Here is a 21,293-nt window from a genome sequence, read left to right on the forward strand (position 1 = left end):
TGGGTTTGGAAGGTATTGTCTGAGGGTCTTTGGTGAATTTCTGTAGTGCATCTTGTAAATTGTACATACTGCTGCTACTGAGCATGGTGATGGATGGAGTGGATACATAGGCCACACTTGTATTCCTTGGAGGGTAAAAGGATGATAGGTGCTTTGATTTTAGATTTTGGGATCTAGAAAGGAATTGAGAGAGAGAGTGTTCAGGGCATAACCTTAAAATTAATATTAGGCTGTTCAGGAGAGAAGTTAAAATCCACTTGTTTACACATCATGTAGAACTCTAAAAGTGATAGATGAATCTCAATTCAGCATTTTATATTTGAGATCAATAAATGTTTGCTAGCCAAGGATATTAAGGATGTAATGTTTAGGCTGGAGTTAGGAGACTGATCAACCATGTTCTGCTTGAACGGAGGGACAGATTAAGTATAATAACTTTATATACCAGTCACACAACTCCTACTCTTTGCATTCTACAATAAGTGGGTGATTGTATTGCCCAATGATTGGAATAAGTGACAAGTTTGGCAATAACCTCCATCATTGCGAGTAAGTTGTTGCTCTGAGAGATCAGAGTCTTCAAGTGCTTCAAGTATTACATCATTCCATGTAAACATTTTTAAAAATGGAGCTGAATTCTGCCAGTGTATGCCCATATTCCTTCCTTAAAACTGAGAAAGTAGTAGATTAATATCCATTTCCATGTTATTGGCGGGATTGCACTGTGCATAAATTGTTTGCTGTTTTATCCTGATCAATAAAATTTGCTGCATTGTAATGTTTTTCACTGCATGGGAAGGGTTTTTGAGATTTTCCAAAGAGGTGTGAAAAAACTCTTTTTAAGTGTAAATTGTTAAATATATGAATCCCATCAGTAGATTGCATCTTTATCTGCAGCTCTGTATTCTGTGACGTGGTTAATTGTTTTATTTTGCTCTTGATGGGCTATTGCAGTGCAGCAAAGGAATTATCCTATCATTTCCACTTGATGTACTGCATTTCCTGATTGACAATGATGAATTGTTAACAGCTCTCCGAAAATAAACAGAATATAATAAATGTGACATTACGTTACCTTTACACTTGAGGCTGATCATCATTCCTCATTTGTATGGCATTAAAATGTCATGGGTCTTTTACACATGAAAGAAAGCAAAATAACAAGTGAGAACATTAAGTTCATCAAGGCTCACTGATCTGGCAACTCTGAATGTTTTCTGTGTCCCTGAATACTCTGACCTCTATTTCCTTTTTCACAAACTCTGCTCAGTGAGGTAGATGCTCTTTCCTTTGTTTTGAGAGTAGACAACACAACCTCAGGATAAGAACGCACCCATTTCAGACTGAGCTGAGTAGAGGATTCACTTAGAGGATTGCAAGTCTTTGGAATTTCCCATCCCAAAGAGCTGCTGTAGCTTGGTTCTGAAAAGTATTCAAGAAGGACACAACCATTCATTGGCCTCTAAGGGGATCAATGGAAATGGGGATTAGATGAGAAAATGAAGTGAAGGTCCAATCCAAGCCATGATCTTATTAAATATTAGAACAATCTTGAGGAGGCAATATAAAGGCTAATGGTGACATTTGTTATGTTCTTCCAAACAGCACAATTGATTCTGCAAGCAGCGAATACATCATTAAGTTCCAAATTAATAAATTAATTTCTTCAAGTATTCTCCTAACTCTATTTTTACCAGCATCTGATTTGCCAGTTACATTAATGTATTTAATTATTGTTTAAGGGCAAGAATACCAAATGTTTTATGAATGTAAAGCGTTCAATGTCAACTTAACAACCACATACTTTTTTCTAACTCCAGATGGTTGCAATTCAAGCATAATCAAGACTTTTTTTTTTATTTACTCATCTTGTGGGAGTGGGCATTGCTGGCTGGCCAGCATTTATTGCCTGTTCCTAATTGCCCTTGAGAAAGTGGCGGTGAGCTGCCTTCTTGCATAAGGATAGTGTCAGGAATGAGGAATTGCTGAACTGATGGTGTTGCTGATGAGAGGTGAAGCCAAGGCCAAGACAGCTGTTGGATTGGGTGAACAATAAAGATGATAATTGCATGACTGAAGAAGAGTAAAGTGATATCCTGGCCAACATTCCTTCCCTGACCATCACCTAAAATAGAGAGACTGGTCATTCATCCCACTTGTTATGTGTAAGGTCATTCTATGGGTGTGTTGGTTATCATGTTTGCCCTGCATGACAAAAGAAGTTTCATACTTCAGGAGTAATTCACTGCTTCAGAAGTCCTTTTGAATGTCCTGATGACATAGAAGATGCTTATTTGAAGAAGCAATTTCTTATAAACATAAAAAGCAAATCCATTTTACAATTTAGAGAAATATGGTCGGCATTTGGCTAACCACAAGTGAGTGGTCATTGATTTTCAGTTCTGATATATGGGACTCTTGCTGAATAGAGCTAATGCTTTTTGCTTTGTATTCATCAGGACAAATGCAAGAGCACCAAATTTCAAACAATCGCAACAATTTAAAGTGTAGGGGAAAAGGATGCTCTTTGGTTGGCAAATTGACTCAAGAGGAGAAAGTGAGGACTGCAGATGCTGGAGATCAGAGCTGAAAATGTGTTGCTGGAAAAGCGCAGCAGGTCAGGCAGCATCCAGGGAACAGGAGAATCGACGTTTCGGGCATAAGCCCTTCTTCAGGAAGGGCTTATTGACTCAAGCCAAGGTGAAGGCAGTGAGGAACTGTAGGCTGTGCTAACTCATGGCAGAAGTAGGTACTGCAGATGCTGGAAATTAGAATCAAGATTAGAATGGTGCTGAAAAAGCACAGCAGATCAGGCAGCATCTGTGGAGCAGGAAAATTGACGTTTTGGGCAAAAGCCCTTCAATGGGAATGTGCCAACTCGTGGCTAATTCAAAAAGGCACAAAGCCTGCATGTTTCCTTTTGGTTTCAGATGATGGGGCTCCGCCAATTTATTTATATTAATTCCAAGGGATAAATGAGCCATGTTACGTGCTCAACTGATCATTCCAACCTGGTTGTTAGAGCAGCTATTTTCAGCAACATTCACTGTCTGCACTACACAAGGAACATTGCAAAGTAACTGTCTAAATCATAATGGTGACTATAATCAGAAAATCATTTCTAGCTGTGTTCAGGATGCTATAAGGGAGCATATAAATGTACATTGGCTTCTTCAATGAATTTTACCAACTGTCAGTGCGCAAAGGCTGCTCTACAAATTTTCTAAAAATATAGTCAGCCCATGGCTTTTGACCAGGTGTTAGTTTGAACAGTTGTTCTTGAATATATGAAGAGTTTTGCAATAAAGAGAACTATTTGCAGTAGGTATAAAATCACGATCGGAAACATTTCTCACTGGTTGGGAGCCAATTGATGATCCTGGTTCTTCCCAAATGAGACTTCTGAAAATAGTATCCATTGGGTCTTATTCGCAGAAACATTCAAGTCATGTGAGAAATCCCCCATCCTCCACTCTGTTTGTTCCTCTATCATACTGTGAGCTGTTGCCTTGAACGTTTCACAAGCTCTTCCATTTTTAGACAAAATAGCTTCGGACAGCTGCAGTGTTATGGCCTTGTAACACACGGTTAATACTACTATCAGAGGGCGAGGTGGTAAGGTTTTAGCTTTGCCTTTTATAAGTGTGAAGAGGTCACAGAGCTTTTAATACCAACACAAATAGGGCCTCAAATCATTAGAGTAAGACTTTGATATTCTCAAAATCAAGATCTCTTTCGTGTTCTCTTGAAACAAGTAGGAAGGATATGTCAGCATTAAAGCGATCTGTCTGTAAGGTGTTCTGGACCAGATCAAATCCCCTCAAAATATATTAAGAAAATTGCCTAAACCCTAACATTTTCTTATTTTAAAGGCAAGTATAAGGTGTTGTGTTCCAGATGCAATTTGATTGGTCAAACTGCTTGACATTAAGCAAAATACAATGTATTTATCCATTGGAGTTAAAATACAACAGAAGAAAGAAGACATTGAGGTAACTTAACTGTATTGGAAAAGTTAACAGAATAATAGATTATTAGCTATTAAACAGTAACTGTTTAGATAATAAATACAATAACATCCCATAGGGGGAAAAGCATCAAGAGAAAACTGAGTAAATGAGAGAAAGAGTAGCAGGGAGAGATGTACTGTAGCTTCCAGTCTGCTTCAAGACCCAGCAACAACAGCTACTAATAACTAAAAAGCCTGGTTCTGTGGGAGTTTGATCCCCTACCCATTCCTGAAGAAGGGCTTATGCCTGAAACGTCGATTCTCCTGCTCCTTGGATGCTGCCTGACCTGCTGCGCTTTTCCAGCAACACATTTTCACCCCTACCCATTCAGGCTGCTTCTGTTGTTCCTACCTTAGGTAAAAAACCTAAGGCCTCCCAAGCTTTCAATAGCTAGCTCAGTACTTCTGCCTTAAAATGTGTCCCAAAAAAAAACCAAGACAAAGTACACCTCTTAAAGCCATAGTGTTGTCACAAAGATATGGTGGAAAGGAAGAAAAAAATGATTTAATAACACTTTTAATGACAGTGGGCATTTCAACTTAGATTAGATTACATTACAGTGTGGAAACAGGCCCTTTGGCCCAACAAGTCCACACCGACCCGCCGAAGCGCAACCCACCCATACCCCTACATTTACCCCTTACCTAACGCTACGGGCAATTTAGCATGGCCAATTCACCTGACCTGCACATCTTTGTGACTGTGGGAGGAAACCGGAGCACCCGGAGGAAACCCACGCAGATACGGGGAGAACGTGCAAACTCCACACAGTCAGTCGCCTGAGGTGGGATTTGAACCCGGGTCTCAGGCACTGTGAGGCAGCTGTGCTTGCCACCGTGTCGCCCACTTGATAGACTTCCAATGCCAGTGTTTCCTTCCTTAGAAAAAAGGACCAAAGCTGTTCACAGCATTCCAGGCATGGTCTGACTAGTGCCTTGTGTAGATATAATAAGACAGCCTTGTTCTTGCACTCTATTTCTTTTTAAATAAAGGGCAACAGTCCATTTGCCTTTCCTATCACCCACTGAACTTGGATGCTGGGTTTTTTTGTGACTTATGCATAAGAATCCCCAAATCCCACTGAGCAGAAGCTTTCTGCAATCTTTGTCCATTTAAATAACATTTAGCTCATTGATTCTTCCTACCAGTGTTTGTTAACTCACATTTTCCCTTGTGGTATTCCATCTGCCAAGTGTTTGTCCACTCATTCAGCCTATGTTTCTGTATACTCTTTGTGTTTTCCTCACCACTGCCTTCCCATCTATTTTTGTGTCTCTGCACACTTAGCTACGGTACATCTGGGGGTCAGTTTGCTCAGTGGCCTTGCATGGCTGGTTTGTGATGCAGAGTGAAGCTAATAGTGCAGGTTGAATTCCTGCACTGGCTGAGTTTACCATGAAGGTCTCTCCTTCTCAATCTCTCCCCTTGCCTGAGATGTGGTGACACTCAGGTTAAACCATCACCAGCTATCCCTGTCAGAGAAAATCTCAGAGACAATGGCGACATTAGCTTTTTTACTTTTACATTAATTTCCCTCAGTGGAGTCATTAATATGCATTGTAAAATATATTGAAATCAATTAATCGAGTCTAAAATTAAGAAGTAGTCTCAGCCATGGTGACCCCATGAAACGCTTGCAGTTTGTCAGAAAACTCCTTCTGGTTCCCTTTCAGTGTAGGAAATCTGTCATACTTCCCTGGTTTAGTCTACATGTGACTCCAGACTGACAGCAAATGTGTTTCAATCTTAACTGCCCTCTGTAATGTTCTAGTAAGTCACTCAATACGTGTCAAGACTTGGATGGGCAACAAATGTTGATTTCGTCGGCGATGTCCACACTCCGTGAAAGAATAAGTAGCAGGTAACCTCTGACAGCATGGTACTCCCTCAGTACTGCTCTGGTATGGCAGTTTTGATTTTCGTGCTCATGTGCCAGAGTGCGACTTGAACCTGGAGCCTTTTGACTTGGAGGTGAGAGGGCTACCGACTGAGTCAATCTGACGCTCAAATTGGCAGAGGGATCCCAACCAATGGTCAGGTGAAGTCCACTCACTGGTGTTATGCAGCTGAAGGCATTTCACAGCAGTATCACAAAAGAACCCTTTTGTTTTGTTACAGCTCAGGGAGAAATGTTGATCAAGTCCCTGGGAAATGACTGCACTGGAAAACATTGCTATTTGTTCTATCACTGCTCTCTCAGTTGAAGTAACACAGTTGAATTAGTTGGGAGCTCAGTGTAAATTGCTGCTATCTCTTTAGAGAGATGGCCAGTGGTGAGTTTATCCTGAAGATTACCACACCTCAGGTGAATGGTGAGGTTGAGAAGGCAGGGTGACCTCAACGACATGGGAATTGAACTCACATTGTTACTGTCATAGATTCATAGAGATGTACAGCATGGAAACAGACCCTTCGGTCCAACCCGTCCATGCTGACCAGATATCCCAACCCAATCTAGTCCCACCTGCCAGCACCTGGCCCATATCCCTCTAAACCTTTCCTATTCAGTCATGCTGCAGCTCAAACCAACTATCCAGCCAATTGAGCTAACCCAGCATCTGCAAATAGTATTACAATAAAATGCCAATATGAGTCCCAATTTCAGGACTAAAGCCCAGAACGCTGTAGAGTTGAACTTGTGTCATTGTTTTAATATTCAAAGTGGGAACACGGCAGTCAGTCAATATCAGCCCATCTCTAATCAGTCCCTGCTGTTTCAATCACACTGAGCCAATTGAATGAATGATAGTCCCACGTGGCTGGAGGTCAAAAGCCAATAAGCAGTTGTCTCCGGTCCTGTGCAGCTGTGATATTGTTGCCTAAAGAGAACAGTGGGCTGAGCACATTAATGAGGCAATTCTTGTGTGTCTGTTGTTATGGTGGATTTCTGACCAATGAAAACCTAGTCAAATGTTTTTATAACCTTTGGTGTTGCCAACATGCATCCACTGTGGCAGCAGGAACATAGCAACAGTTAAATCTCACTAACAATTACGGTTCTCCTAAAATCAGTCAGTTGGCACCTCAATAAAAATCAACTTAATCAATTCTCTTCAACACTGGAGCACTAAGCGTTCCATCTATTATCTTTTATTTCATAAAAAGACAGCTCCTGATTCCCACCAACCTTTTGCATTCTAAGCTCCTAAAAATTATTGTTTTTTTATTTATAATGTATGGTTCCTACATAAACTGCACTTATGCTTTGAGTACAGTTTCTCCCAGTAAGGCCTCCAGTGCACACTCCCTTTCTCTGTGATCTTTGCCTCTGAGCTTTTCTGTGTTTCTCAAATCCAGCTTTTTGAGCCTCCTGATTTTAATCGGTTCCATTTGCTCCACTCCGTGGGCCCTCAGCTCTAGAATTCCTTCGCTAAATCTCTGTCTTTCCTCGTCTTAAGATGTCCCTCAAAACCCGCCACCTTCCCAAATATTTTGATTTGATTTAAATTATTGTTGTCACACGTACTGAGATACAGTGAAACGTGTTGTTAAGGCAACACAAAGGTACCATACAAAGTTCATCAGGGTAGCAGAGCAGAGTGCAGAACACAGTGTTACAGCTGCAAAGAAAGTGCAGAGAAAGAGATTAACATTAACATTTGAGAGGTCCATTGAAAAGTCTGATATAACAGCGGGGCAGAAGCTGTTCTTGAATTTGTTCATACATATATTCAAACGTTTATATCTTCTACCCGACAGAGGAGGGTCAAAAAGGGAATAACCGCGATGGGAGGGGATTTTAATTATCTTGGTCACTATCCCAAGGCAGTTAGAAGTATAGATGGAATCAATGGATGGAAAGCTGGGTTGTGTGATGGACTGGGCTGTGTTCACACATTCTGTAGTTTCTTGCGGTCTGGGGAAGAGCAATTGCCGTACTATGCTGTGATGCACCCAGATTGAATTCCTTCTATAGTGCATCTAGAAAAAATGATTAGTATTTAGGAACATGCTGATTCTCCTTAGCTTCCTGAAGAAGTAGAGGAGTTGTGCTTTTTCGATTCTTGTGTCAATGTAGTTGGACCAGGACAGAGTGTTGGCGATCATCACTCCCAGGAACTTGATACTCTCAACCACCTCCAATGATACAGACAGGGGCGTGCCCTTCACTCCACTTCCAGACGTCAGTCACCAGCTTCTTCATTTTGCTGACATTGATGGAGAGATTCTTGGCTTTACAGCATGGTGCTAAACACTCAATCTCTTTCCTGTAGTCTGTCTCGTTGCTTTTTGCGATCTGGCCTACCACAGTGGTGTTGTCAGCAAACTTGTAAATGGAGTTGGTGTGGAATTTGGCCATACAGTTGTGAATGTATAAGGAGTAGAGTAGGGGGCTGATTACACAATCTTTGGGGGGGGCGCTGGTGTTGAAAATTATTTTGGAGGAGAAGTTAGCGTCTGTTCTTACTGACTGCGGTCTGTTGGTCAGGAAGTGGAGAATCTAGTTACAGAGTGAGGAGGCAGAGACCTAGGTCCTAGAGTTTGGCGATGAGTTTTTTTGGAATTGTGGTGTTGAAGGCAGAGCTGTTGTCAATAAGTAGGAGGTGGATGCAGGTATCCTTATTATCCAGATGTTCTAGGGATGAGTGTAGGACTAGGGAGATGATGTCTGTCGTGGACCTGTTGCAAAGGTAGACGAATTGCAAAGGATCAAGGTGGTTTGGTAGGCTGGGGTTGATATGAGCTATGACTATCCTGTTGAAGCACTTCATAATTCTGGAGGTCAGAGCCACTGGGCAGTAGTCATTGAGGCACGCTTTATGATTCCCCTTTGGCACTGGGATAATCCTGATTTTCTTGAAGCACGTGGGGACTTCAAATTGTAGTAAGCAGAGGTTAAAGATGTCAGTGAATACTCCTGCCAACTGGTCCGCATACCTAAGGTTATGTTTGTTGATGCTCCTGCAACGTTCCTTAGTCCTATGTTTAAAGGTGCTAAATAAATACAATTTGCAGTTGTTGTGACTGATAAGATGCTATTTGGAAAGAAACCATTACAGCAAACCACAAATGCACAGCAGAAATCAAGACAGATCGCTTGAGATTAAGTAACTTAGAATTAACAGGATTACACTGTAATGGTGCTTTGCTGAAAAAGATAACAAAATTAAATCTGCTGTCTGCTTTGAAATTAAATTTGTGCTGGAGGAATGTATGAAGATAATGCTTTCAAAGAGTACAGAACTGGCTGGGTCTTTAACATATAGTGTGACCGGGTTCCAGACTTCTGAGGTGGAATTTTTTGTAAAAAGGATGAAGGAAATGGAGTCAGAGGCCACAGTTAGTACTTAATTCCTCACCAAACTGGGAACACACACTGAAAGCACTCGTGATGAACGGATTTGTTGTTCTTTGTCTCTCACTTCACCACCTAAGCTCAAATACACTCTCCCCACTGTCATAACTGGGAATTCCTAACTGGAAAAGAACATCATTGAACACCAAAATAGAGTGATTACTCATGGCGTTCATCGGCTAGTCCCAGCCTGAAACAGACATTCTTTGCTTTATTTTTATATTTTTCCTCTTTGTGCACACAACTGAATGTTTGTTTTTTTTTCCATCACTAAATGCTAGGTTTGCCCTTTTATTTATAAAGAATGTCAGATTATCACAATTTAGGTATTGTCTAATGAACATGCTCAGAGATTTTATTGCACACCTCTGGGCCAGGCAGGGCTTGTACCCAAATCTCTCTGGCCCAGAGTTGGGGACTCTACCACTGCAACACAGGAGTCATTCCTGGGTCTGCTTTTATTTTTCCTTCTTTTTAAATATCCAGAAGTGGTCTTACAACTGAATGGTTTTTATTTCCCGATCACCAAATCACTGTGATATTTTTGTATTTTTTTAAATTTTAATTATTAACCACCAGCAGTAGTCGCCCATGTGTAGCCAGTCAGATATTTACATGTATTATGACACATAACCAAATGTTTCTTCTATCACTAAATTACTGCGACTGTTCTTTGTTTGGAGGCTTATCTACTAACCACCACCAGTAAATGATCCAGGGAGCCAAATGAATATTTGCATGCAAAGCCCATTACGGCAATGCAAGCCAGCAAAAGGTGAGGGGGAGGTAGGGAGAGTGGAAAAGGGCAAAATGGATTTGCAGGGGGAAATAAACCACAGTAAGCCCCACCCCCAACCTCAGTGCACATCTCTGTCTAAATGCATCAAGTGTATGAGTGGACCCCTCATGCTCCCTCTCCAAAGACACTCTGACACAAATTGTGGAAAAAGGACGTACTGATTTTTTAAAATATCTGGATCTGTGTTTTTTCCCTAATATCTGCAAGTGATATCACACACAACTGAAAGGTTATTTCTCCCATCACCAAATCACCGTGATTTTTCTTTTGTTTTTAACCATTAACCACCTCTAACTCCCCAAAGCCTACCCACCATCTACAAGGCCCAAGTCAGGACTGTGATGGAATATTCCTCACTTGCCTGGGTGGGTGCAATTCCAACTGCACTCAAGAAGCTTGCCATCTGCCAGGATAGAGCAATCCACTTGATTGACACCACATCCACTAATTCTTCTGCCACTTTCAACACAGTGGCAGCAGTGTGCACCATCCACAGTAGGCACTGCAGCAATTCACCAAAGCTCTTTAGACAGCACCTTCCAATCCCATAACTACTACATTGAATAACAAGGGCAACAGATGCTTGGAAGCAGCACCTACAATCATACACAATCCTGACTTGGAATTATATCAACATTGCTTCACTCTCACTGTGTCAAAGTCCTGGAACTCCCTCTGTAACGGGCATGTGGGTGTACCTTGATTATTTAGACTGTAGTACACCTTTAATGCATTGTCTGAGCTGAGATGTCACTTTTTTTTATAATGATAAAACCTTAAGTTATCTCTGGGCTATGACTTAAAAGAAATTCTAGGATTTCTATATTAATCAATCAAAACCTGCATCCCCATTCTAACTGATTAAAGACATAACAGCAATCTAGGTTTGTTCAATACATTGCATCAGTTGTATGACACTTTGATCTTTTACTATAAATTCTGTGTTCTGTTATCCTGCCCTGCTAGCTACCTGACAAAGGAGCAGTGTTCCAAAAACTTGTACTCTCAAATAAACCTGTTGGATTATAATCTGGTGTTGTGTGACTTTTAATGCAGTTCAGAATGACAACTCAGCACTATTAGCGATTAGGTAGACAACAAAATTGACCAAGCAAAATATCCTCTGAAAAAATTTTAAAGATACATACAACTCCTGATGGGTTACATAGGGAGTTATGGAGGAAAAAGTGAACATGAGTGTCAGACTAGACCAGACATTGGTGAGTAGAACAATATAAAGATGCTTAAAAGCAAAACAACAGCGATACTGAGTGTGATAACCCCTACCGAGAATCACTAATGAATCTCTTTTTGGAGCTTGTTGAGTATGGGTTTCCTTGGTAACAGGCAATGGCCTGCCTAACTGGAGCTCTTTATTGAGAGACTGCAGTGGGCAATGGAAGGGGTTATCTCTGCTGACTACCTGCCCCTCTTCCACAGTTATGTTCAAGCCCAGGTGTTATTGGAAAGCGAGCACGCAGTGTCCATCAATGCTTTCAACATCTTTTTAGCGAGAGATGGGAACCACGAGGTTTATTTCCCCCTCCAACTCCAATTTAATTCTGTCCCCTCCTTCTCTCCCTAAACCCTCCATCATATTCTAATGACAGAATTGCCCTTAACAGGCTTTGCTTGTTCATGTTCAATTGGCCACGTGGGTGGTGGAAAAAAATGGAGAATAAAGTATATACACATGGTATCTTTTTATTGTGTCACTGTTTTAAAAAAAGAATTATACACAGCCATGGGTGACTTGGGGAAAAATATAAGCATTGTTGTTGGGCCCTCTTGATGCAGTGGTAGTGTAAGAAAACAAAAACGCTCATGTTGGAGGGACTCTTGTGGTTTCAAAACAAAAAATAAATGAGTTCTGGAGAAAGCAGCTGAAGTCAAATAATTAAGGGAACTTGCCCCTTAAGGCTGTTCAACAACAAATTGCTGGAGAAACTCAGCAGGTCTAGCAGCATCCATAAAGTGTTAACGCCCCAATCTTGATCCCTGTCGCACACCCATTACATCTTACCAACCAAAAAAAAAGGCCTTTTTAATGCTGATTCTCTATTTTCTGGTAGCCAGCCAATCTTCTGTCCAAGCCAAAATGTTGCACCCTACATCATGAGCTATTTTTGTTCTGCAATAATCTTTGATGTGGAATCTGATCAAATCCCATCTGACTGAAAAATGTTTGTATTATTTGTTCCACATCCTCCTTGCCCAACCTCAATCCCCAGTGAAAAGGTACATCCGCTTTTTCCTCTTTATCTACAGTAAATGTTGCTTTCTTAAAAACTGGTTAAATTTCATCTTCATAAAACCATGATGACTCTGCCTGATGACCTTGAACTTCTCCCAGTGTCCTTCCAGAATCTCTTTAATAATAGCTTCCAACATCTTCCCTATGACAGACATCAAGATGACTGTAGTTTCATGCATTTTGTCTCTCTCCTTTTCTGAATAAAAGTATTTTGTCCCTATTTCTCAATCTAACAGAACTTCCCAAATTTAAGGAATTTTGGAAAAGTAAAATTAATGCATCAGCTATCTCACTGACAATTCCTTTTAAGCCCAGGAATGAATGAAGTGAAACTTCTGCAGAGTGAGATGCCCTCAGTGTTCCAATGTTGGATCTCATTTGTGTCAGAACCTTTCATTTTAATGAATTGGAAGTACACAGTAGGAATGTTTATTATTGAAGATAAATCTTTCTAGCTGCCAGGTTTTCAGTATTGCTGACTTTGCTGCTACCTGATGCAAATATTTCCTTCGATGGTTGCAATAGCTTGAAAGGTAAATTATTGCTCGGAAAAATTGCCTCACTCTGTCTTCTCCAGAGAAACACCAAGAACATCTTTAGTGTAAGAAGAATCACATTGCGCCTGAATTATTAGGTGCCATCATTAATGAAGTTGGAAATCTGACTGAAAAATGTTTGTAATATTTGTTCTACGTCCTCCTAGCCCAACCTCGATCCCCAGTGAATTTAAAACAATCTCGCAGGATTTTAGTTCCTAAAGCTGGCTTCATATTTGACATAGTTAGAGACAAAAAAAAAACTGCAGATGCAGGAATCTAAGGTAGACAAGCAGGAGGCTGGAAGAAGACAGCAAGCCAGGCAGCATCAGGAGGTGGAGAAGTCAACATTTTGGGTATCAGCCTTCTTCAGGACTGGGGGTGGGTGTAAGGGGAACTGCAGATAAAAGGGGCTGGGGGAGGGTTCGGGTGGGGAGAGGTGCGGGAAGGTGAGATAGGGATAGGTTAAACAAGTAGAAGGTATAACGTGGTTGGTTGATGGGAGGAACGAATCCAGGTGGTGGCTAGAAGGAATGGTCAGTCAAAGGAATGGAAGGGAGTGGGAGGGGCTGGGAAGGGAGTTTGCAACAGGAAGGTTATTTGAAATTGGAGAACTCAATGTTGAGTCCTCAGGCTGTAGGCTGCACAGGTGGAAGATGAGGCGTTGTCCTCCAATTTGTGGCCTGATTCGTTGTGGCAATGGAGGAGTCCGAGGGTGGTCATGTTGGAAAGGGAGTGGGAAGGGGAATTAAATTGAGCGGTGACTGAGAGGTCAGGTCAGCCCCACTCGGCAAAATGTGCCCTGAGTTTACATTTGGTCTCACTGATGTAGAGAACACCATGTTGGGAGCACCAGCTCCAGTAAACTTGATTGGAAGAGAGGCAGGTGAACCTCTGTCTCACCTAGAAGATCTGTTTGGGCCCTGGATGAGGGTGAGAGGGGTGGTGTATTGGCAGGTTTTGCATATTTTCCAATTGCAGGAGAAGGTACTGGGGAGGTTAGTGGAGAGAGTGGTGTGAACCAAGGACTGGCAAAGGAAACGGTCCTTGCAGAAGGCAGAGAGAGGTGGGGAGAGGATGTTCTTGGTGATGGGCCCTAATTGGAGTTGGTGAAAGTGTTTGAGGATGATACGTTGATGCAGAGACTTCATATTTGACATGATGAATACAGTGATGTCTGTGAAATGCTGGTAATCACAGAGGATATCTGGACAGAGAGAAGGAACCCAGAAAGCTAGCACACAGGGACAGCAGGTAATCAGGAAGGCTAATGGAATGTTGGCCTCTTATTTGAGTATAAGAGTAGGGAAGTCTTGGGAACAAAGTTTAAACAAGTTGGAACACTGGAAAAGTGATCTCATTAACAGAAATAGCTGGAGAAGCTCAGAAGGTCTGGCAGCATCTGAGGCAAGAAAGCTGAGTTAATGTTTCAGTTCGGAAGAAGGGTCACTGGACATGAAACATTGACTCTGTTTTTTCTCCACAGATGCTGCCAGACCTTCTGAGGATTCTTTAAGGGTGCAACAGGTTACAAGCTGAGAACATTTCCCCTCATGGGAGAGTCTGGGATCAGTGTGTTTAGTCTCCGAATAAAGGGGCTCCGATTCAAGACTGAGATGAGGAGGAATTTCTTCTCTGAGGATTGAGAGTCTTTGGAACTCCTTGCCACAGAGAGCTGTGGGGGCAGAGTCCTCGTATGATTTTAAGGCTGAGATAGGCAGATTCTGGATCAGTAGAACAATTAAAGGTTACAGGGAAAGGGCAGGAAAGTGGACGTGACTAATATTGAATCAGCATAAAATGGCAGCACAGGTTCAAGGAGCCACATGGTCTACTCCTATTCCTATTTCTTACAGTTTTAAGAGAGAGAGTACCACCACTGAAACCATTGTAATTTCAATATGCCAGAGCAAAATCAAATGATGGACAGTAGAGTGGGTTTTGCACTATTTGTTAAATTCAAGATAAACCAGTGAGGCCTCTTTTTCATAATGCCATTTGAACACATTAAGGGGAAAGGTATAGAAGACAACATTGATGTGGTCAAATGAAGATGTTTGGGAGGAGGCTCCAGAATGGATCTAATGGATGAGTGGCCTGTTTCTGTGCTTGAAATACTATGAATATTACTGTAATTGTGGCATAAATATGGAATAAAGGATGTGTTAATGGCTGCTCAGTATGAAAAAATCATCTTTGCTCAGAATAAAATCAGATATTACACTGTTTAACAATAATGGAGGCAATATATTTATAGAACAAGAACTGTATTATTCTGCCAGCAAGAGATAATAATATGCTGAAGGAGGAACTAGCATTTACATGGAGTCTTATCATGTCTTGAATCTCTCAGAAAGCTTGACAATCAATGGAGTAATTTTGAATATTTTATTAAAGCAAATAAAGCACAGAATTTATGCACTGCTAGATTTCACAGTGTATTCTCTGGGTTTAATGCATCGTTTAAGGATTACAGTTGGTTAAAGTATAGGGAAAACCTCTTGTTTACTTGAGCATTGTTGCATTGAAAAGTCAGCTTTTCAGAGAGTACAGCCTCCCTTAGTACGTCTCTGGAGCTAACCCGAGGTAATTCCTTAAATCCATAAAATAACTGAACTCAGAACAGTATAAATCAAAGTTGGGAAAATGCTGACTCGCAAATGGTTCCTTTCTCTGTTTTCCTGCAAGGGCCAAGTGCTGTGGGAGTTTGCTGTGTACAAATTGGCTGCTATATTTCTGACTTTACCCCATACTTCGAAATTACTGCATTGGCTGTAAGCTGCTGAAGTCATAAAGGGCACTATATAAATGCAAATCGTTATTTCGCACACCTCTCCAAAAGCAATTTAAGATATCCCTAGTTTAAGAAACCTGTAAACTGCTGTAATAAGTTGTTCAATCCATTTACTATTTGTAACCTTTGTGGCTATGTTATAGCTTTAGCAGCTGACTAATTAAATCTCTTTTGTATATAATATCAGTGTTCTGATTCTCCATATCGTGTTTCATCAAAAACTCAGGTGTAATTACTCGGCTTTTCACTGAAGTTAAAACATAAGTAAGGTGGTGATAATACTCTTGATGCAAAGGTTTCATTTTAACTTGTTAAAAAAAAAGCTCCAATTAGAGAATTGAAGAGAGGTGCAATTTAAAATTTGTATTGAGAAAAATAAAGCCATCTGCAGACAGTCATTACTTTTAAATTCTTAGGATAATGAGTGGAGGGTGTGTTCGTAATTACTTTTTGAGATTGTGGGCTGGAATTACTATTTGAAAGTTGCACTCTTAAGGGATGACCTGGAGCTTGCTACCTCAGGGATAATTTGCAATTTTGAAAGGGTCTGAGGGATTGAGGCGAGCATAAAACTGTTGGTTGTTAATTAATAACCCTGTAATGTCCTTGTATCTTTGTTCAGGACCTATTTGGAACCGAACTAAATTCTTTGCTGAACGATGTTGAACAACATTAATGCATGCCATCACGGTTAACCACGAAGAGAATCTGTTATCATCTGTTTTGTGTTGTGAATAAAGTGGGCCCCACCCTTCCTGGCTTAACTCGAAAAGTGTGGCGATGGAAAAGCACTGCAGGTCAGGCAGCATCCAAGGAGTAGTAGAATTGACATTTCAGGCATAAGCCCTTCATTAGGAATGGAGGGCGAATGGGAAAGGGGGCTGAGATATAAAGAGGAGGGTGACGTCAGGGGAAGGTAGCTGGGTAGATGCAGATTGGGGGTGATAGTGATAGGTCGGAGGGGAGGGTGGAGTAGGTCACTGGGAAGGTAGATCGACAGGTAGAACAGGTCAAGAAGGCATTGCCAAGTTGGAGGGTTGATTCTGGGCTCTAACGTCAAGCTGACATCCGTGACCATTCATACCATCTTTATCCTTCTTCACCTTCTATGAACTGCCTGCCCTCATCAGTAAAGCCGTGGCAGACCCCAAAATGGCTGCTGTCTGCCTTTGTCACTGATCAGGAAGCTCCCAACTCTGGGAAGGGCTCCCAAATCAGCCCATTTATACTTTAAAATGCCATTGCCAGAGAAATCGGTTCAGGCATTGAACTGGAATCATCCAATTGTCAGATTCTCCTGAAGCAAAATGTAATACCTAAATATTAAAAGCTTCCCCAAATTTAAGCTTTTAAAATTTATTCACTGACATTTTTTCAATTTCATCAAGAAAACAAATGATCTAAAGTTCTGTTACATTTTTCACATTATACTCAGAGGCAAGTATATTGATGCATTACAAAACCCTACAGACCTCTCACAACACACAATCAATCTACTACTTTTTGGAGTTCAACCACAGAAGTAATTGATACACCCCTTAAATGGGAGGATCATTTACAAAGCAAATAGATTGGCTAATGTCTCCAAATCGGACCAGGTCTCACTGGCCTAAACCTGGGACCCCAAAATGCCTTTGCATCTTCAAATGATGCTTAACTATTGTGCATGAAAAGTGTTATTTTAGCATGTTATTACATTACAACTTCCCAATTCAGAAGGCTGTAGTATGTTCCTTAATTTTCTCAAAATATATTTTCAGCACTTTGGTTAAATTTCTGGGAACACAGAAGAGGTTTTTTTATTCATTCCGTGAAGCTTGAAAAGGCTCAGAAAAGATTTACAAGGATGTTGCCAGGGTTGGAGGATTTGAGCTATCGGGAGAGGCTAAAAAGGCTGGGATTGTTTTCCCTGGACGTTGGAGACTGAGCGGTGACCTTATAGAGGTTTATAAAATCATAAGGGGCATGGATAGGGTATGTGAACAAGATCTTTTCCCTGGGCTGGAGAATCCAGAGCTAGAGGACGTAGGTTTAGGGTGAGAGGGGAAAAATTTAAAAGGGATCAAAGGGGCAACTTCTTCGTGCAATGGGTAGTGCGTATATGGAATGAGCTGCCAGAGGAAGTGGTGGAGGCTGGTACAATTACAACAAAGCAAAATAAAAATAATCTGAATGGGTATATGAATAGGAAGGGTTTAGTGGGATATGGGCCAAATGCTGGGAAATGGGACTAGATTAGGTTAAGGTATCTGGTCAGCATGGATGAGTTGGACCGAAGGGTCTGTTTCAGTGCTGTACGTCTCTATGACCCTAAAAGCAAGCATTTATTGTCTGTCCCTAATTGCTCAGAGAGCAGTTCAGAGTCAACACCTTGTTGGCAAATCTTTTTACCTTCCACTTTACGACAGATACAGCAAATTTCAAAATTCGGAGATGCAGGTGTTGGACTGGGGTGTACAAAGTTAAAAATCACACAACACCAGGTTATAGTCCAACAAGTTTAATTGGAAGCACACTAGCTTTCGGAGCGACGCTCCTGACAATCACCTGATGAAGGAGCGTCGCTCCGAAAGCTAGTGTGCTTCCAATTAAACCTGTTGGACTATAACCTGGTGTTGTGTGATTGCAAATTTCAAAGGCAGTAACAATTTGTACTGTGTGAGAAAAGGATGGTGATCAGTTGGGAAATTTATTCTGCATCAGCAACTTAACATTCCGTTGAGTCCTTGAGATGTTAGGCTTTAAGATGCGACCATGTTGTTTAATTGATTACTTATTTCCTTAAGCAGTTGGAAATTTTGTAGATATCTTTGCATTCTTGGTGAATGGATGTTTCTGTGATTTACTGGCTATTATCTTTTGAGAGGCGAAGAGAAATTAGAAAGAAATACAGTTTTCAAGTTCCACTGTTACAAATCCACTTTTTCTCTCTGCTTTTCCCAAAATCACATGCCTGAGACATGGTTCATTTGTGTGTCTCAATGGCTGGCTTCATTGCTTATTCCCAGCTAGATAATTGGCAGGCGAGTTTTCCAGCCTAATATATGAAATTTACAGAAACGTGTAAACAGGGAGATACAGATCTGAATGCCTAGTTTCAGTCATTTTCATGCTGTGTTAATTTCAGTTCAGGCTAAGTCTTGTTTATCGATGATTTCATTAACCTGGTTCACCCTGGTGAGGTGATCACTGTGGAAAACTTCAGTCAGTGTTTAAAAAAAAGTTCTGAAAGAACTCTGGTCTGTAGAAGGTATTAAATATTAAAAATCAGTGACTGGAAGTCAAAAATTGATAGTCAATTTTACAACAATCTGCGAATCTAAGAGGGTTTCAAATTAAGAGATCACTGATTTAAGATGGAGATGAGAAAGAAATGTATCTTTGGAATTTTGTGCTTCAGAGAGCAGTTATGGCTATGTCATTGTCTGATCCAGCCATTAATGCATCCTGATTTTTGATTGAAAGGGGAATCTTCTTGAACATAGACAAGCAGGAGACTGGAAGAACACAGAAAGCCAGGCAGAAGTCAACATTTTGGGTGTAACCCTTCTTAGGATCTTATTGACCGGCAGAGCAAGCTTGGGAAGACCAAACAGCCTACTCCTGCTCCAGTGTCTTATATCTTCATGGCAAACGCCTGATATCTGAAATGAGAACAGAATTTGTAAATTGTTCCATTTCATTCTTAGGTTACAAAGTACGGGGGAGGAAGAGTTTAATATAAAAGCAAATTGAATCCTGCCCGGAACACTTACCTCTCCTCCAGACACTTATTTGGTAACCTGTGGTGCAGTTCTTGCTTTCATTTCTGTTCTCTGGCTTCCTGCAGATGCAGAGACGTGTTCTTAACACACCAATCTCACTGTTATATTTGCTCTCCACTGAGAATCTCTTTTGGTCAGGCTGAATTTACATTCTTAAGCCTCATGTTTCAGCACTGCCTGACATTTGCGCAGCAGTAATTGTTTGCAGCGACGTGTTGATTTAAATCTGGATGGGGGGGGGGAATCATGCTTGCACCACAGCCTGTCGAGGTTTTTGTCAGTCAGCTGTTCACCAGCCCATCCATTATTCAAAGGCTGGATGATGCTGGCTTTGGGAAAAAGTTTGCCTATCGCCGTGGCAACAATTTACCACCATTGAATGCTAACTTAGTGGGGACCGAGTCATTCCTGCTTCCCAATGGCTGCCAAGAAAGGCTATGTTCCTTCCTATCACGTGCCAACATGAAAAAAATGTACGATAAGCAGAAAAGCTCTTGAAGTAGTGGCGTCTCCTTTTAACCTTTGTATTTGTGCCACCAGTGTTGCTGTGAAACACGAATTTTGTGTAGCGTATTCCTCGCTGTGGGCATGAGTTGTGAAGATCACTGCCCAAGGTTTTCAGTTTCTTGTGTGCTAAAGTCCTTCTGTGTTCATACTGCAGGGGAGTGGGCTCACACAAAATGTCCTCTACACAGTAGCACACTTTGTCACAAAGGCAGCTCGCAAACTGAGTATTGCATTCACTAGAATCTTGTTAACCTCTTGTGGGAACCCAGTTGTGAACCCTGAAGTTATAAGATGACTTTAATTTAGCTGCCAGTTTTCAGTAATTCTTCATTAGGATGTGGGCATCACTGGCAAGACTGATACTAATTTCCCATTTGGAGTTGTTCTTGAGAAAGTGAGGGTGCTGCCCTGTGGTGTTGGGTCATGGTGTCCAAGATTTTGACCCAGCGATGATCAAGGATCTGTAGTAAATGTCCAAGTCAGGATGGGGTAGGTGACTTGGTACTTTAGTTATATTCCCTCAATACAGTCCTTTGCAGAGTGCTATCACCCTTGAGAGTATTATTTTAAAAAAGACATATTTTGTCCAATTTCTTTGTCTTGCATTCATCAGTACATATGGCAAGAGTACAAATGCTAGGGGAAGTACAGCATTTAATTTCTATGCCAGGAAGTGCTAAATGGTTGGCAAGTGGACATTGATTGTTAGAGGCGCTGCCATGGAGCATGCACTCGTTGGTTCTGATTGACAATTAATTGCCAGGCTTTGTTGAAATTTTAAACCAGGAAGGTTGACTGTGATTGGTCAAGGCCTTGCCCTGAGTATCAACTTGCCAATCATTCTGTATTGTCCCCTCATGGAGTATGAATGCTGGTTTGTTTGCCTCTTGAGTTTGTGTTCTTGTGAAATATCCTGATGAGGGCAGAACGAAATATTTTGACAAATGTACTTCTCCTAGCCAATACTTACCTCCTCTCAGAATGTCTTAGATTGTATGATGGAAGCTGGAGTGGAGCTTGAACCTAAATCATCTTTGCCAGGGATGAGACACTACCAAGTGAACCACAGTTTGCTGTGCTATTTGAATTTGTCAATATTTGTTTATTAAGATACTCAGACAGAGCGGAGTTCAAGATATTGATCCTCTGAGTTCAACCTCTTTCAGGCTGTTGCTTGGGTACTACTAATTAAGAAACACTCACAAATTTTTAAAAAGTTTAAAATAAGAATTATCATTGAATCTTAACTAAAATACTTAGATCTCCTCCAGAAACGTATTTAGTCACCTATTTTGCACAGTTCCTACAGGTGCTGCTTTTATTTCTGTTCTCC

The 21,293-nt window shown here is 41.1% G+C and overlaps 1 protein-coding gene across 9 annotated transcripts in view; it reads left to right on the top strand.

Moving 5' to 3' along the window:
• Positions 1-21,293, top strand: part of camk2g2 (calcium/calmodulin-dependent protein kinase (CaM kinase) II gamma 2) — a 359,232-nt gene that overhangs the window by 172,279 nt on the left and 165,660 nt on the right. The window lies entirely within an intron of this gene.

The sequence above is a fragment of the Chiloscyllium plagiosum genome, chromosome 38, assembly GCF_004010195.1.
Source record: "Chiloscyllium plagiosum isolate BGI_BamShark_2017 chromosome 38, ASM401019v2, whole genome shotgun sequence".
Classification (NCBI taxonomy): Eukaryota; Metazoa; Chordata; class Chondrichthyes; order Orectolobiformes; family Hemiscylliidae; genus Chiloscyllium; species Chiloscyllium plagiosum.